Source organism: Apteryx mantelli, chromosome 1 (genome assembly GCF_036417845.1).
Source record: "Apteryx mantelli isolate bAptMan1 chromosome 1, bAptMan1.hap1, whole genome shotgun sequence".
In the NCBI taxonomy this organism is placed as follows: domain Eukaryota; kingdom Metazoa; phylum Chordata; class Aves; order Apterygiformes; family Apterygidae; genus Apteryx; species Apteryx mantelli.
The window spans coordinates 110,139,374-110,157,113 of record NC_089978.1 but is presented as its reverse complement, the minus strand read 5'-3'; the positions used below and the strand labels follow the sequence as shown (position 1 = coordinate 110,157,113).

General features: G+C 41.0%; 1 long non-coding RNA gene across 3 annotated transcripts in view; it reads left to right on the top strand.

The window, feature by feature from the left end:
* Positions 1–6,370: 6,370 nt before the first annotated feature.
* Positions 6,371–17,740, top strand: part of LOC106494992 (uncharacterized) — a 33,358-nt gene continuing 21,988 nt past the window's right edge. For 2 of the 3 annotated variants that reach the window (XR_010884681.1, XR_010884680.1), the window contains exons 1-2: positions 6,371–7,235; positions 7,522–7,578. This is a non-coding gene — a long non-coding RNA (uncharacterized lncRNA). Of the gene's footprint in view, positions 7,236–7,521; positions 7,579–8,362; positions 8,621–17,740 lie in introns of those variants that run through there. The other variant, XR_001294381.2, reaches the window with a different exon arrangement.

Genomic DNA, 17,740 nt, shown 5'->3' with positions numbered 1-17,740 from the left:
CAATTTGCACAAATAAATAATCAGGTCACCCCTGAGTTTTAATAGACAGCTCTGAGTGGTGCTGTTCTTTTATTCTGTTCCATATTCATATTAAAGTACTAAGGAATTTTTATTAAAAATATCTATCATATTAAGTAGTTAATGATACCTTGATTTATCCCTGTTTTCTACATGCACATTTTGGATCAACATTCTTCAGCTCAGGTCACTGCCATTGTTTTATTTATATATCACTTTTCAATGGATTCTTCTTTGGCCCACTTTGAGTGGTTATATGTTATCTGGCTGTTACCCATCCTCCCCTTATTTTTTTCCTTCAAAAAAATTTTTTTTAATTATGGTTTCACAGTTTTGTAGCATTTCAAACTCTGTACTTGGAAATGTTAACTTTAGTTACTGAAGACCAGATTTTGTTATTCTTATAGCAGTGAGTAGTACTAGCTGTTGTACCTCATTCTATATTGTCCTTCTCATAGATAAGATGCTATTAAGAGAGGTCTGTGTGGCCCTACTTTATTTTTTAATTACCAAGTACAAAGTAACTTGTGAAACTGTATATTAAGGATATTTTTCTTTCCACAGATGTTCTTTAATTCTTCTGAAAGACCACACAAAATCTAGTTTTATTGCATTGTCAGTTTTTTACAAGCCTCTAATCTTCAAACAATCATTTTCAAAGTTATCTTCTGGTTTCCTAATTCATTATTTTTGTCTCTTGGCATTTGATTCCTGAATTATGCAGATATCATTCTTTTCGTCTGAATAAATATCTGAACAGGACAGCTTAATATTATTTCTATTTCCTTATCTCCTTTCAGTAAATTCTGGTAGGTTTCCTAGGAGGGATGATCTTTCTCTTCCCTTTGACATTTGTCTATTCTGTTTGCACTTACATGCTTTTTCTTTTTTCTTTTTTACTTCATACTTTTTGATGATTTTCATTTTCACTTTAATCTCAAGAGGACAGCCATGTGTTGAGGCTCACGCTGTAGCTATAGTACTTAAAGCTTTAGTGTAGTTTTTTCTCAAACTGAAGTTCACAGAAGCAAGTAAAAGGGACAACAAAATTAGATTGCAGAAGTCAGCAGCCATTTAGAGGTATCTGAGTCTGCAGCTACTCTAGAGAGGGAAAGTAAGAGCGTATTTTTTGGCAGCAAATTCTTACACGAGCTAACTGCCTTTAATTGTTGACAGCAATGCAGTTTCGCCAGTAAAGTGAGTGAGGATAAACATCTGCATTTAATAATTGCAGTGAGTTCTCACTCCAGTGCCTTAGAAGGAAATCTGTAGCATTCTTCAGAAAATGTAAACTGCTGCCTGCTAAGAGTCATGTGGTAGAGGAGGCTGAGGGAGTCAATGCTTAAAAAAGTGATCTACAGGTATCTTTACAGCTAGGGCTAAGTTTATCAGATTACCACAGTGTTAGCAGCAATGTTCTAGAAATCTGTTACATTTAAGTAGCATCCAAAGACAGAAATGTATTTATCCCACAGTTCATGCATGAAATGTAGTTTGTTTAGGTGATATTTGTACAGAATTCAGATGAAAATTGGTATCGATCGTGCCTAAGGAGAACATGATTTGCCTCAAGATGGCAATGAGACATTTTGTTGCCTCCAGTCTTTGTGAGTTGAGAGGTTCTGCAGGAACTGGGATTGAAAGAAAGGGTCAAGATCCACTGACGCTATTCATCACTCACACACGTCAGCCAGACTTCAGTTACAGTTTAGGTAACTCTCTACCTAACTTTTCCATAGAGCAGACCTGCAAACAGGCACTCCTCTGTATTCCTGACCTACAGGACAACCTGAACCACCAAAGGGAAGCGATGAGGATGCTAAATTAATTTCACCTGAGCCACTCTTTGATTTGTTACTTATTTCAGCCTTCTGAAAGTTCAGCCAGCCATTTTTTCCTATTCTTTCCCAAGCCTTTTTTCCTTTATTGAAATGATAGATAAGCTGCTGAGGAAAACACAGGAATCAGGGATGAAATGGGAGTTTGTATATAGTCAGTGAGCTAGCATGACTTGCTATTGCTGATGGAATGTGTTTCAGACAGAACAGTTTAATTAAACAAATATAATAACATGTGAGAAGAGATTTTGTTTCAAGGAACACTGAATTCTTAGAATATGGAAGAAAGATACTGGCAGGACAGCAGAGAATGAGACACTTGCAAAAATATAGAGATTGTCATCTAGGGATTTTTATTTTTTCCAAGTCAAACAAAGAAACACTGAGTGATCGACTTAGGACGCTGTCCTTTTTAGATAAACGGACTACAAAGATAAACAGATGAAGCTGTTGCATGCTCTCAGAGGAAGCACACAGGCCAAATACAGCAGAAGGAAAGCAATTCATTTCAATTGTAGCAGACAAAAGCAAATACACAATTTAGACACAAAGCCAATCTTTTAAAGTACATTCACAGATTAGTTTGTTCTCCTTTTCACATGCGCCAATATGACTTAAAAGAGGATGTGCTGAAATTTCTCCTTTTGTAAAGCTTCTAGAATTCTGTTTCCCTGCTTATATTCTAATTAACCCACTGGGAGGATAACTTTCTAATTAAGTAGCCTATACGGAGGACTTCATTATTCTTTTACGGACATATAAATTTCCTAAACAAAATTTCCAGTCTTAGCTTTGTCATCACTATTATATCTCAGCCTACCAAAAAATTAAAAATAGATGCTAGATAGTATGAGCCAAAACAGTCGAAGCAGCTTTTTTCCTTCAATTTATTGCAAAATGCATGTTTTCTGCTTTTTCCCTATCTTTATTATAATGTACCTCTTTGGACATGTTTCTAACATACATAAATCACGCTTTTTTAAAGCTTTTTATTTTGTCTCCTTATTTCTAGAAGTATTATCTGAAGAGGTGCTTTGGTGTGATTCAATTATGCCTTTTAATATTTCAGAATCCGAATAGCTAAGCATCATCTGTAACCATCGACTCTGTTCAGAAAGTATGCATTGCACATCTGTGGCACCCTTCAGAAACCTTTCAGAAACCCATTTATTTCTATCCTAGTTGTAAGCTGTGAAAGATTATGCTACTTGCAGTACATTTTATGTGAGGGAAAGTTTTTCTAATTAGTCTTGTATTAATCATATGGATAGCTTTTTACACTGGTTTATAATAGTGTTTCATTACCTTTCCTACTGAGGTTCTTAGGGGCTTTCCTTTAAAGATGCCTCTGTATTTCTAAAGAGATAATAAACATCATGAAGAATTAGATATCTGTTTTTACATCAGGGACTCCAAGTCTCTCAGTAGCTACTTAAATTTGTTCACAGTCCTGCTAATATTGTATCACTGCATTTCATATTAGCATTTTTTTTCTGGCCAGGGTCATAAACATCAAAAAGACAGACATACAAAACACTAGGGAATAACAAAATGAAATCTTTCCTCATAGAATAGATAGTACAGAACTACAAATTTATACTAGAAGTAAATTATTCCCATCACACTACCCCCTGATCATACTGAGAAAGGCAATAGAGACTGTTTTTCAAATTAAGAGTTATAACTTCTGTTAAAAATGCATGCTATGTTCAGAATTTTAAAACACAATAACAAATTGACACTCCTAATATATTATCTCTACCGTGCTGCCTCTTCAGACTTACTTGACAGGCTAAACCTGTGTTTACTGCTAAAAAGCATTTAATAAGGAAGTGCATTCTCGTTTACAGTTTTAACTGCTAGTATTTCATTAAAAACTCAGTTTTGCTTATCCTGTGAACTTTTGGTTCTAAATATCTATCACATATTTGAAAGTCACTTCATGACTGAAATCTATTAATATGAATGGCTTTATTAAAAATTAAAAAGACAAAATGTGAAATTCTGGGCCCTGTTAAAATCCATCCCAGTTTCACCATTGACTTCAACAGACCCCAGAGTTTACCCTAGATATAAAAGATGTATGGATCTGTGCTTTGGGATACCTGGTACAGGCCTTGGTCCTACAGAACAGCCATTATATAGTCCTTTTTACCCGTGGAATTTTGTGTCCAGGGTCAGTAACTGATTTTTTTTTAATTGTTTTCCTGATGCTTTTACTGTAACTTTTAAGTCATGGGATAGCAGTACAAAACTTCCAAATGTTAATATTCCTATGTCTTTCCTTTCCACATAGTTATTAGCAGCAAGTAACATCAGTAAAACCTGAGTCATGAAACAATTATGTCAAAAACTGAGTAGGGTTTAGGGAGTTGGTTAAATGCTTTTCCAGATCACAGAGCACTGGAAACCCTCAGCAGTTATCAAGGAAGTTCTACACACCATGGAAATTTATTCAGCCAATGCATTGGCTGAAAACACCACAGAAGTTATACAATTGCAATGAATTTTTAACTGCTTGTTCTGAACTACTGCTTGTCTACAGACTATGGTAGAAGGAACCACTGACTCCAGAAGCCAAAATCCAAATTATTTTATGGTTTATGTTTTTGACCCAGAGCTCCTCTGATAATGATAGATGACAAAACATGACATTTTTGAGATTCCTGGAGGAGGATCATATTACTCGAACTGTGCGGAGGCAACAGGCAGAATAGGCATATAGCATCAGCTTAATTGAATTGTCTTGCCTTTGTTGAATTAAGTCAGACTCTTACCATTATTTAAAGTAATTTATAGTAGTTTAATAGTTGTAAGTCAATCTATTCAAAGCACATTTTCTGGTTTCTTTTATATATATATATATATAAAACCCCAAAACTTGCATTAATTCTGGTCGTTTCATTTTACGTTATAATTCAACCATAGCTAACTTTAATTAGAAATGTCATACATACCAGTATACAAGACCATATACATTTTAATTCTCAGAATTAAAATTGTGCACTGGATCTACCTTTTGCTTGTTTTACTAGAGGGGAAAATAGGAAAGGTTTATCTTAAAAAAATAGCTTGCACTTTCTGTGTTTTCCTTAGTTTTGCTGAACACTAGCAAAAGATCAGTGTAGTTGTAATACAAACAACAAATACTTCTAAAACAAAGGGATGAATTCTGCTCTGTGTTCCATGAAATTTCGGTAGGATTCCAAACAATGGATGTCTAAGAGAAAGTGGTTGTATTTCACAAACATAAAATGAGAGAGTTCAGGCTGAACAATTACCCTTATCTGCTTTTGTATGTCTAGCTTTAGTTCTCCTTATGTGAAAATAGCTTTTTTAAACAGACCAAGCTCACTGAAGACTCCAGGAATTTTGCCTGTCTGAACATTTAAAGATCAGGCCCATGTGGTGTGCTGTATGATATCATGCACTGCTTTGAGGACCCCTCTAAAGAGCTATGAAAATATAAGTCAATAATTTAAAGCTTCTTTGGATTTTACTCGCTAAATAGTATAATAACAACAAAAAAAGTCCCATATTTACTACTTCAGATTCATTAGGTTAATCCAAGCAGCAATTCTCTAAACTCACATTATTTGCTCCTCCGGAGCTTTTACAGTTTTATAAATCAATATTAAGGGATGCTTTGACCCATCAGACAGTAAGAGCTCCTCTAAACCTATTAAAATCTATTCCACCAATGAGTACCAAGAGGCTCTTAAAGCTCTTGGTTATATGTCTTCTGAGAATATACACAATGGCTTAGAGTTTGGAATTTTTATGAAATGTTTATCGAAAAACAGTTCAGGTTTATTTGCAATACTTTTCTAAATAAAATAACTTCTTTATGAGTTTTTTTCCCCTCTCACAAATGCATATAGGCATTTACCTACATGGCAAACCACAGACTGTATAGTTCAGCTCCATTCAGTTATGCCAAGAGCTGCCAGTAATCTTCTGTTAGAAGAAAGGAATTAGGTGGTAACGCACAGCTCATGTTATATAGCGCTCTGTTGTCCAGCTATTTCTCCATGGAATATAACTCTCTTAACATTGCTTTTTTTTGTTTGTAACTTCCTGATTCCATCTTGTCTTTTCTAAATTCCATTTGTCATTGTGGAATCAGGAGAGAATTCGGGAGGAAAGATAAGGGGGCACAAAGGAGAAACGGCACCTGGCAGCCAAAGCACACCACCCTTTTGCAGCATGAGTAACAAGCTAGAAGGTGAAGGCCAGACAGCTTGTTCCAGCTGCACGGGGGAGGAGGGAGCGATATAGGGGTATCGCCATCCGCCCCGACCCAAAGGATTGCATACCAAAAAAATAATTGCTGCTCACAGACTAACTGTTGACCTATAGTACCCCCAGCCTCATTATCCCTGCTTACCATATTAAACACGCCCTTTGCTGCATAACGATATGTAAATAAGGGGGACATACCCCCAACAACCGCGCAAATGGCAATCTGGCCAATGAAGTACGTCTGCCGCGCTTCCACATCCCACCTTCAGCAATTATAAAACAGAGGATAGCTCACTAAAGTTTTTGGAAGGGAAGAAAACTGAACCCCCGACCTGTTCGCTGGAGATTGCTGACGAGCGAGCCTCCTTCTCCCCTCCCCCAAACAGGGACGCCTCTTTGGTAAGACTTGCGCCTCCGACAAACGTCGACATTACCTGGGAAAATACATTATTATTGAAAGCGCTTAATTGTTAGTTTGAGCTCATAGAAAGAAAATTTGCAGCAGCAAGTGCATTTATCAACGGCAATTCCGAACCTGTTGTATCTGTCGCTTTAATAAAACCTTATTCTTTTTTTTACTTTGCGAAACTGACTCAGGGGAAGTCCCAAACAGGGGGGCTCTGGCAGGACAAGATAAGGAAGGGCCTGCCTTCCCTCCCTTCACGCGACAGTCATGCAGCTCAGAAAAAAGAAACAATATCAAGCAATAATGTTTTTCAAAAGTAGGTGTAAGATATGTATGCTACTCAGTAAATCTACTGTAAGTTTTTAAATCCCTTGGTTCATATATTCTGTTCAAGAAGGTAAAAAAATACATTTTTCTACTTATGTGAAAAGTCTACTTTGACATTTTATTGTATTTAGTCTCCTTTCCTCCTTTCCTCAGAACTTCTTTGCCTACAGTCTAAAGGCCATGATTGTTATGTCATATAGTGTGACCTCCTGTAGATTACAAGGTAGTAAGCTTCATAATTATCCCTGGATGAGTCTGATAACTTGTGTTTGACCAAAAGCATAATTTATTGCTTTATGAAAAATTCCCAGACTTACTTTGAAGACACTAAGGAATAGAAATACCTTTGCTGCCTTTGATATTGCTTTGACATTGCTGCCTTCTCCTTCCTTCCTCATTGGCTAGTAAGTATTAAAAAAAACTACCTAATTTTGACTGTGAATAGTCACTGGTTGTTATAGTACCTTCTCCTTCAAATTAAAAAGTCTTTACCATTCTGAATTTATTCTACACAAAAGTTTTAAGCCTGTACTCAAGCCAATAGCCAATTTTCTTTTTGATGAATACATTGAGGATATTTAAGCATATTGAATATATTTAAATCTGTTGCTGTAAAGCAGCTTTACAAGACACTTCTGTGGCTTTGTTTTATATCATCTCCAATTTTTTAAATGTTCCTTTTTTCAATAGGAACATGAGAATTGTGTTCAGTGACCAGTTCCAGTTTTGCCAGCATTGCACACGAAGGTAAGCTTATCTCCTCAGCCTGTTTATCCTATTAAAAGGTATTAAAAGAATGAAAGAACTAATATGCACTAAAATTAGTGAAATAGCTACCTAAGGAGCTAGATGATAACCATGTATTAAATGATAATTCTTCAGGGATAAGTTACAATGATTTGATTAAGTTAATGGAGCCTGTGAGAAAATAATCAGAGAGAGAACCTCAATTCACAAAATAAATGTTTTGGCAGTGTCAGGGAAAGAGTAAACTTTCAGAATGCCATAAATTATGGTTATTTCTCTTTACCTTAATCCTCAACAGTTTTACAATATCTTACTGAACTCTAATCTCTTCAGAAAATGAACTGCCTTATTCAAGGTCTAAATAAAGCTATTTGTATGTCTGTAGTACTGTGTGAAGACTTAAAATCTTACAAGTGCAGGTTCTCTTTAATGACAGTCTATTAAAATTAGATTTCACATTAAGACTATAAGAACAAAGAGAAATGACTCTTAATTTCATGCGTATAGGATTCTGAAGAGGGAATATGACATTTTCAATCATGATTTTAATGGCACTATATTAATAAAGTGGTTTCATTATAGAGGACTACAGGTTTTAAAATATGAATGAAACTTATGCAGGAAATGTGTCATAAACAGTCAGTGAGGAGGGAACAGCAAGTGTGTTTATGAATATAGTCAGATACTATATAGTGTAGTCAAGGTGTTTACATAGAAAGCCCAGAACCTCCAAAATATCACAACTACTTTTCACTGGTGCCTCTCTGTTGCCCTCATGCCTTAGGTTACCGATTTAATGTCCTAAGTATTGCTTGGGAGCCGTGAAGTAAAAAGGAACTGCATTTGAAAGCGTGTTTATTATGTAGAACGGAATGCATATTGCAAGTTTTGTGAACAAATTACGTTTTCTAACTGGAATGCCAGTGTAATGTTTTTTTCTCAAGAATGTATGGTTTCCATTCCACTAATATTCTGTCTGTATGCAAAAACATTTATGTGGCACTGAACATGGACATGAAGAGAGATGTAAAAGTATGGTAAACAGAGCTTATTTTTTCTGTGCACTTGTTTTCTTTACCCCTAAAATGGTATACCAAAAAACCCAGGTTTGTTTATTTTCATTCCTCACAGATTTTTAAAGTTTGTTTTTGCATCCACAATATAGACCAACATGTTGTAGTTTTGTATTTTCATTCCAGGGTTATTAGGGGTCTAGGAAGAGGACATAAAACTAGTAGGGCTGGCTATATGCAGGGTGCAATAGTTCATAATATGTTTTTAAAGAATTCAAAAGTACTCAGCAACTAAACTATGGCAATTAAAACAAAGGAAATGCGACTGATGCACGCACACACACGTGCACACACATGCATGCGCGCGCACACACACACACACACACACTGGCATATTTGTCAATTACATCATTGCATACTTTTTACTCACATAGGGTTCTTATCAAACTCAATGCAGAAGACAGGGATTCCTGTAGCAAAACTGTATTGTAGTGCACACAGGCAGGGACATACTGCATCTGTAAAAAAGGCAGATATGATGACAGAGTGTATAGATATTGCTTCTTCATATATACAAAAACATACCTTTGTTCAAGGAACTACTGGGACTTTGTATGGAATATTGGCTTGAGTTTAGTCCACCTATTTTTAAGATAGATTGTCGCGGTCCGCGGGAGTGACGGGAATGAATCATACGCATTCACAGAATGCAGGTTCAATTCCATCTTTATTCAGCAATTTGCCCATTTTATAAGTACAGGTATTCGGCGCTCTGGCCCTTGATTTGTGGTTCATACAGATTATGTCACAGGGAGCCAATCATGGCACCGATCACGCACGCAGCGGTCATGCCTTGTACCTTGCTGCTTGTTTAGCAAAGCTGTCTAGCCCTTAACCTTGGTTCCCACTGGCTTCTGCTAGCTTATCTGTACTTTCTCAGGATGTATCATTCCCAGCTGCACCAGTGTCCTTGGTAAAACTACTTCAAAGCACGTAGCAACGGCTACAGCCTGAGGCCTAAGGCTTCAGCAAATTTAGCTACTAATGCTAAGCAAGTTGTGCTAAGCAATTAATCCTAAACAGTGTAGTTCCATGCTCTATATCTCATATAGATTGTTGTTCTGAAGTACCGCAAGGGCCCCAACACTTCCCCCTCTTCTTTTCAAATAATAGATCAACCATTTTCTGTACCCGAGCTAGGATGCATTGCAGTATGCAAGGCCCACAAATCAATAGGAGCATACCCACGACACCTACGGTAATCAGCTGTTTTAGTCCAGCCGCCAACCAGGGCCCTATGGCAAGCATATTCAACCAATCAAACAGTCCCCACAAGTTTTCACCATCGTCTTCTTGCAGTTGTTTTGTTAACTCCTTCAATTTTGCAATGCTTGTATGTACTGACTCAGAATGATCACTCAGGTTCATACAACACATTCCCTCAAAGTCCTGACAGCCATGGCCTTGGGCCAATGGCAAAAAGTCAGTTGCAGCCCGATTTTGTAAGGTGGCATATCTAATTGAATCTATGTCTGTTAATAAGGCACTTAAAGCAGTACTAGTGGCATTTGCTTCTTTTGCAAGCCAGCATCCTAATCTGTTAAGTTGTGATAAAGCATGAGCAGTCCCTATTCCTGCAAAAATACTACTCAAGATACGTTCTGCTGGATTCCAAAATTCTACGTTACTATCGCAACCTGACGTAAAGCTGTGGGTGGATCGCTTTGCTCGAAGATGGACCGTTCCGTCAATTAACCATTTTTCGGGATGGAATATTGTCAAAAGTCCAGAGATACATGGTCCCCCCACAGCTTTACCTGGTATGCCTTTCCAGGCTCTCTGACCACAAATTAAGAATATCTTAGCAGCCAACCCTATGGGTTGTGGTCCAGGTGTTATTTGACCTGAGGTGGTGTGATTACACCATACAGATGTATTGGCATAAATGCCTGAGGGAGATGCATCAATGTCACCCTCTTTGGTAGGTGCCCTTGCAGTATAATTTAGATAAAAGCAGACTGCAGCCTGTGTAATTCCCAATAAGTCAAGTTCTTGTGGCTGCAGTGGCAAGGCAGGAAAATTGTGTACATTGTGCATATTGTTATACCACGTGGAAATATTCCACTCCTGCGTCTCCATTCTGCATCGCACCACCATTTGGGCTGAAGTGTACCTGGCGCACTACAATTTGCTAACACCGTATCATTGTAAAGAGACCTCATGCGCTGTATATCAAGAGGAAGTCCCGTCAAGCAAGTGTGGAAAGGGTCTGATGGCATCGTCATTGATAAACAAAGTGTCTGTATTGGTTACATTCGCAAGAGTCACCCAGATGTTGCCACGTTTCCAGGTGCCTGGTCTGACGGGCGTGCTTGTTGCTCCAAGGATGAGGCAACATAAGGTCATACACGTCGCGACGGCACCCATCGTAACCGAGTTCCTGTAGAAACACAAGCATTTCCCCTCCCCCAGGTTATCAGTTCCATTGGTCCCACCCATTGGTCGGAAACCAAGTCTTTGACCAAAACTGGGGGCTTTTGTATTGATCTCATGTCTGTGGCTTGCTGACGTTCGAAATTATTATGACCTGTTTCATCACAATTCAAAAAATTAAGGACATATAACGCTTTGTGTAGTCATTCTTGTGGGGTGAGCAGTGTCTCCCCCTTTTTTTTTTTGTTTTTGTAGCATGTCTTTCAGGCTGCGGTGTGACCGCTCAACAGTGGCTTGGCCGGTTGGGGAGTGGGGTATGCCTGTTACATGAGAGATGCCCCAGGCATTGAGGAATTGACATGCCCGGCCTGAGCAATAGGCTGGGCTGTTGTCTGTTTTGATGGTTGTCGGCACCCCCAAGACCGCAAAGCAGGCAAGCCAATGGCGAGTCACATCCCTAGCCTTTTCACCAGTGTGGGCGGTGGCCCACAAAAATCGAGAATGGGTGTCGACTGTGACATGTACATATTTGAGACGACCAAATTCTAAAGCATGCGTAACGTCTGTTTGCCATAATTCATTAGCCTTTAAAACTCTAGGGTTCGCCCCTTGCTTTGAAGGCATTGGGGCAAACTACTGACAGTCTGAACAAGACAAAAATAATGTCTCTGGCCTGCTGGATGGGTAGCTGAAACTGCCTCTTCAGCGAGCAGGCGTTTTGATGAAAGAAGGAGTGAGACAGCCTGGCTTGTTCCAGAAGGTTGGGTACCACCGCTGGCATGGCTGCAGCATCAGCGCATCGATTTCCCTCAGCGATGGGTCCGGCCAGGTCCGTGTGTGAGCGTACATGCAAAACATAAAAGTCATGCTTTCTGCGATTAATAAGAGTCCAAAGAGCATAAAGTTCTGCAAAGAGCAATGGATTGGAGACCTCACGGAGAAAGGAGGCCTCTAACCTTTGCACAAGGCCTGCGGCATAACAGGAATCAGTAACAACATTTACAAGTTCATTGGCACAAAGTTCAAAAGCCGTACGGATGGCCACCATCTCCAGTACCTGTACCGACCCTCGTTCCTGTGTACGTACTGTTGTTCTCCATTGTTGCGTGACAGGGTCCTGCCACATGATAGCAGCCCTTTTAGACCTGCCCGAAGCATTGGTGAAGACAGTTAAACCAGGAACCGGGACAGGGCGACAGCGACTAGGGGTAGGCTGCCAGCCTCTGCCCATAACCTGTGCCGAGGATAATGGATGGAAAGCTGCCCAGTGAAATCAGCAAGGGCGATTTGAAAACCCCAATCTTCTGAAATTAACCAGTTCAAGTTGTCTGTAGTGGCTGGGATATAAATAACTTCAGGGTCACAGCCATTCATGGTTTGCAGTCTCTCCCTGCCCTTAATGATAAGCTTAGAATACATTTCTGTAAGAGTCCATAAGGTTTTTGGAGGGGTATGTGATAGAAAGATCCATTCCAAAATGTGCAAAGGATCTGTGCTTGTTGTATCCCATCGAAATAATACTGCAAAAGGCTGGAAGCTGTTGGCAATCAGAGCTAAATAAAAAGGCAACGAGAAGTCATGTCGCCAACTCTGGCATTCCTCCAGAGCACGGGCACATAACTGGAGTGCCTTTCTCACTTCAGGTGTCAAAGTTCGGGTGGAGGTTAGGGAGGTGTCCCCTTTGAGCTTTTCAAAAAGGGGGTGTAGCAGTTCCGTGGAAAGTCCTAGCACTGGTCAGAGCCAATTAATGGCTCCTAATATTTTTAGTAGGTCATTAAGCATGACAATATCGTTTAATTGCAGTTGGACTGGCTGCAATTACAACAAGAAGTGAAGGAAGAGAATTAGAGCCATTATCTCTGAGAGTCATAGTCAAAAGGTTGTAGCATTACTTTGAATTTGAGGTCGGTGGGCGGATCGAGCACCAGGATCTGCTCGTGCTTAGCCCGAGCCCCGGCGGCCGCCATCTCGCTCGCTCGCTACCGCGGGAGGAGGGGGGGGAGCGGGAGGGGGAGGCGGGGAGGCCGGGCAGCAGCTCGGTGCTGGTGCTGGCGCTGAGGGGCGGCCGCCGCGTCGCGCCCCCCCCCAGCGCGGTGCTGCCCCACAACGGGAACATCCTCTTTTTTTTTTTCTTTTTTGTTCCCCCTTGCTCGTACCTCTGAGCCGCCAGTGCAGCGGCAAGGGATTCGGTGCTGTGGTGTTTAGAGCCTGCATTTTGACAAGCCCGCACCATCTCTGCAAGAGTGCAAGCTGCTCGGTTCCAAATCGCCTGCAAGGCTCTCGCACAGTCAGCATTCGCATTCTCAAAAGCGAGCTGCCTCAGCAACAGTGCCCGAGCCTCCTCATTCTCAATCTGCCGCTCAGTCGCCGCATATAACCAATCAACAAATGCAGGGTACGGTTCTGTAGGTCCCTGTAATACTTTTGCAAAGGACAAACTTGAATCGGCGTTTGTACCTGTCAGTCCGCACAAGGCTTGTAAAACGAACTTTGCAATCCTCTCATATGTTTCTCTATTATATTCCGTCTGGGTTGCTGGATCCGCATGCAGCCCCTCTCCAGCCAATTGGTTATAGCCTACTCCTTGTCCGTTATTCAAGTTATCAACCGCCTGTACGGGACATTTGTCTCGAAAGTCCGAAAGCCACCCAGCATACTGAGTGTTAGTCAAATCCATTTTCATTAACGCTTTCCAGTCACAGGGAGTCATCATATACGTAGTAGAAAGCACTTCTAGGAATGTGATAGTATGAGTAGATTGAACTCCGCTTTCTTTTACTAATTTCTGCAGTTCCTGCCACTTATTCAAAAACACCAGCAAAGAGGTGGGCCCCAAAATCAGTTCGGCAAGGGCGCGGATGTCGCTCGGCAGCAAGTTTTGATATTTCACCAGGGCTCTCAGCTGCGCTTGCACTTGGTGGTTGTTTATCCTGTACTGCATTACCAACTGTTGCAGCTTTGTTACCACTTGCCAATCCAGAGGCTCCCACCTCGTCTGTCCCTGACCCGTGGTCACCACCGGGGCTACTATAGGGAAAAACTGCATGTCCCCAACCAGTTCAGCATTCTGAATGATCCCGCGCCACCTTTTTGCCATGTCAAAGTCAGGGTCCCTAGGTGGCAGGGCTTTCTCCGGTGCTCTCGGTAAACGGTCCAAAATCGTTCGATACTCCTTTTGTGTTAAAGGGGTTTTTTTCCAGGCTTGCAGATGCTGCTCCGCCTGCTCAAGGGACCATGTCCCTTTGAGTACGTTGGTAATCACCCAGTCTCTGGGGGCGATCTCTTGGTTCTCCTGGGATCCGCCGGCAGGATCCCCGGAGAACCGTTCCTCAACCGCTTTCAGGCCGTCCACAATGGCCTGATGCACCTTCTTATACGCCTCCCTCACATGCGCCTTTTTCGACCCCCTATCCAACCTCCTCATTTCCTCCAACAGTTCCTCCATTTTTTTTGAATATTCAGTCAGATCAACGCTTTCCTCCTCAGGTAATGGCACAGCGGCTGGATCCACTTCCATGGGGGGAGCAGACGGCTCAGGGGGGGCGGCAAAGGCGTCAGCAATGTCCCCTTTCTTGTAGGGTGGCAAGTCCTCATATCCTGTGCCAGTCCCCCAAGTCTCCCGCTCTAGCTTAGAGAGAGGTGCCGCACATGGTGGGGAGGGCTCATCTATCACCGAGGGCCCCCCCGAGGATGGTGTATCAAAGACGGGCACCGCGCACTCCGCTCCCTCGTCCTCATTCCCCGGCGAAAGTGCCGCCGCAGAGGGCTCCGCCTGCAGTGCCCTCCGTATGGCAGCGGTCGCCTGTGCCTCCCCGTGCAGCTGTTCGATCATGAGCCGCACATCTCGATATGTTTTGGCCAGACGCCTGGCCTCTTTTTCTCCTTTCTGGATGGATTCCCACAGTTCCTTCCCAACCTTCTTCCAGGCTTCCGCGCTAAAGACCTGGCTGGACTCCCGTAACAAACCGCGCTGCCTTCTCCACCACAGCAAGTCCACCAGCGCCTGGCGCTCCACCTGTCGCTCTGTTTGTGCTGCCACTTGTAACAGTTTCTCCAGCGTGGCCTTTTCTACCGCTGATACAGCATTTCCCATACCGCCCGCCGCCTCACTAGGGCGCCTGACTCACCGGTCAGAAGAGTTGCGTAGCTACGACTTTTCTTTTCCCGTCTTTTTTCAGACGGCCAGGCTCGTTTTCCCCGGGCACGAGCCTCCCGGGCGGTATCCACTCCCGTTACTCGAACTCTTAGCAAAGCCAGCTTCTCCTCCGCAGTATCACGTCGGGGTCGCCAGATGTCGCGGTCCGCGGGAGTGACGGGAATGAATCATACGCATTCACAGAATGCAGGTTCAATTCCATCTTTATTCAGCAATTTGCCCATTTTATAAGTACAGGTATTCGGCGCTCTGGCCCTTGATTTGTGGTTCATACAGATTATGTCACAGGGAGCCAATCATTGCACCGATCACGCACGCAGCGGTCATGCCTTGTACCTTGCTGCTTGTTTAGCAAAGCTGTCTAGCCCTTAACCTTGGTTCCCACTGGCTTCTGCTAGCTTATCTGTACTTTCTCAGGATGTATCATTCCCAGCTGCACCAGTGTCCTTGGTAAAACTACTTCAAAGCACGTAGCAACGGCTACAGCCTGAGGCCTAAGGCTTCAGCAAATTTAGCTACTAATGCTAAGCAAGTTGTGCTAAGCAATTAATCCTAAACAGTGTAGTTCCATGCTCTATATCTCATATAGATTGTTGTTCTGAAGTACCGCAAGGGCCCCAACAATAGATGAATTTGAGTTGGAAGAGGCACAGAGGATGATTAGGAGAATGTAGGAGCTTTTTTATGAGAAATGATTGAAAATGCTTGACTTGTTTAGGCTAGCACACTGCAAGCTGGTGAAGGATATGATTTTGCTTTATAAATATAAGAGAGAAGAGTTGAATATAGAATAGAGAAAAATTGTTCTGGGATTTTCAGAAGTATCAGGTAAAAAAACAAATCAGTATAAAGATTGTTCTCAATACAGGATTCAATAGAGGTACATTTCATGAGTTTCTTTAACAGGGACAGTGCTCGATAAGTGAAGTAGTCTCTTCAGCCTAATGGTTTTTAAGTTTTTATAGGCTTCTTTACTTTTAACGACTTCCTTTGTTTTTAAACTCCATTCACCATAACCATAAACACCATTCATAACCACTTTCCTCTCTTCCAAATCTTTTTTTATTCCTGTTCCTGCTGCTCTCCAACCCATTTTAGGTTCAGGTCCCTCTTTGTTTCCATCCATCCTTCAATATTGTTCTATTGATGCCCCTGTATCCTTTTCCTTTCTGATCCAACCCATTCCTACTTTGTGCTCTTCTCTTCTGTTTCCATGTACTACTTGGCTTGCGTAATAGATCTCTTCACATTCCCACCATTAAACTTTCAGTTTTCTGCACTGCAAAGTTTCTTTTCCCTCCTTTTTTCCCTCCAATTCCCTTGTGACTAGTCATCAGACGTAGGCGAAGTGTCACGACTGGAAACGCAAGAGAGGATGTCTTTCTACATTTTCATGTGTCAAGTGTCACAACCAGCAAGAAGAACAAATCTGGTTTATTTCCTTTGGCTCTGAAAAGCTTAGTTCAGAAGAATTCTGTGGACAATTTAGCTGCAAAACTCTGTAAAGACTATGGGCATGTAGGAATTTCTTTGTTTCTTTGTTTTTGAAGATTAAGGTTTGGGTAGCTCTAAGGCAGATTTTCACCAGTACAAACAAAAAGACATCTCTGATCCCAGCACTGACCACCTTTCTAAACTCCCCTCACTGCTCTGAGGATACAAGCCAGCATTCCTAAAGAAAGCAATATAGCATTTTTTTCCTTTCTTAATATTTGTAAACCATTTATTCCCTAACCTTGTTCCAGAAATAGCCAGATGATTTTACGAGCAAATTGCCTAAAAGTCCACCCAAACTGTTTGGACACCCAAACTGAAAAATATCAGTCTGAAGAGTTGTTACCTGATAAAAGTAGTAGTGCTTTTCTTCTTTGAACATGAGCTTAGGAGGGAATAGGAAGTTTCAGGCAATTTGAAGTACAAGCAGTGTTAACCAACAACTCATATAACAACAACAAGAATAGTGATATCACATATAGCCTGTTTAAAGTAATGAATACATTTTAAATAGCTCTCAGAGCTATTAAGCTATTTTATCTGTCAGTTTCTCATAAGTTTTTCTGTGATAGATTGTGATCAACAGCTTTCAACTGAAGCACAGAGATTTCTATGCAAAAAAAGTGTGCAAAAAATAAGTACTGTATGACACTGTAAAAGGTGAGTCACAATACATAATAGTACTTCAGTTTATCAATTATTATAGCCAAGGAAAACATTAACCTACACAACATTTCAGTGGAAGAAAAGAAGGTAAATCAATCAATTTAGCTTTGAAGGAAATGTGAAAAAGTGCTAGTATTAATTGTATAAAAATTCACTCCTGTAGTTGGCCAAACTGACGTGTTGTACTTCTAAAGTTACAGTATATGACCTACTTTAAGAAAATATCAATAGTATTTTAAATGAAAGATAGTTTAATTACTCTGAGATGTGAAATTCTCTGCCTTAAAATGGAAATTCTAGTCTTGACCTCAGCAGGAAGATAGAACTTGCATGATTATGTCAAAGTGTATAGGAAGCAACAGTAATTAGAATGATTTGCATACCTAAATTAAAAACTGTT